Source organism: Penaeus monodon, chromosome 29 (genome assembly GCF_015228065.2).
Source record: "Penaeus monodon isolate SGIC_2016 chromosome 29, NSTDA_Pmon_1, whole genome shotgun sequence".
Classification (NCBI taxonomy): domain Eukaryota; kingdom Metazoa; phylum Arthropoda; class Malacostraca; order Decapoda; family Penaeidae; genus Penaeus; species Penaeus monodon.
This window is the reverse complement of record NC_051414.1, coordinates 2,387,947-2,388,812: the sequence shown is the minus strand read 5'-3', so window position 1 is coordinate 2,388,812 and position 866 is coordinate 2,387,947.

Sequence of the window (866 nt, the reverse complement as noted above, 5' to 3'; positions counted from 1 at the left end):
CTCCTTCTCCTCCCTCTCTCTTTCTCCCTCCTCCTTCTTCTCCCTCTCTCCTTTCTCCTCCCTCTTTCCTCCTCCTTCTCTCCTCCTCTCTTTCTCCTCTTCCCTCTTTTCTCCTCCTCCTTTCTTCTTTCCCTCTCTCCTTTCTCCTCCCTCTTCTTCCTCCCTCCTCCTTCTTCTCCCTCCTCTCCTTTTCTCCTCCCTCTTCTCCCTCCTCCTTCTTCTCCCTCCTCCTTTTCTCCTCCCTCTTCTCCTCCCTCTTCTCCCTCCCTCTTCTCCCTCCTCTCCTTTTCTCCTCCCTCTTCTCCCTCCTCCTTCTTCTCCCTCCTCTCCTTTTCTCCTCCCTCCTTCTGTCCTTCTTCTTCTCCTTCCTTCTCTCTTTCCTTCCTCCCATTTCTCCAAACTTCTCTCCTTCCCTCCTCCCTCTTCTCCCTGCTTCCGTCCAGTTACCACCTTATCTTTCCTTCTCTTTCTTTTCTCTCCCACCCGTCCTTCCCCTCCTCCCTCTTCTCCCCCTCTCCTCCCCTCCTTCCTCTTCTCTCCCACCTCTCCTTCCCCTCCCCCTCTCCTCCCCTCCTCCTTCCCCTCTCCCTCTCCTCCCCTCCTCCCTCTTTTCCCCCACCTCTCCTCCCCTCCTCCCTCTTTTCTCCCACCCCTCCTTCCCCTCCTCCCTCTTTCCCCCCACCTCTCCTCCCTCTTTCCCCCCACCTCTCCTTGGCGTCCCCCTCCCCTCGCCTGGGAACGGAGAGGCAAACGTCCAACCAGCGACCCGCGATGCAAAAGTGGAAACGCGAGCCTCCCCGGCGTATCAAGAATATAACTCTACACGAGCGAAGGTTATAATTCAAGGAGAGAGATAGACGCAGATC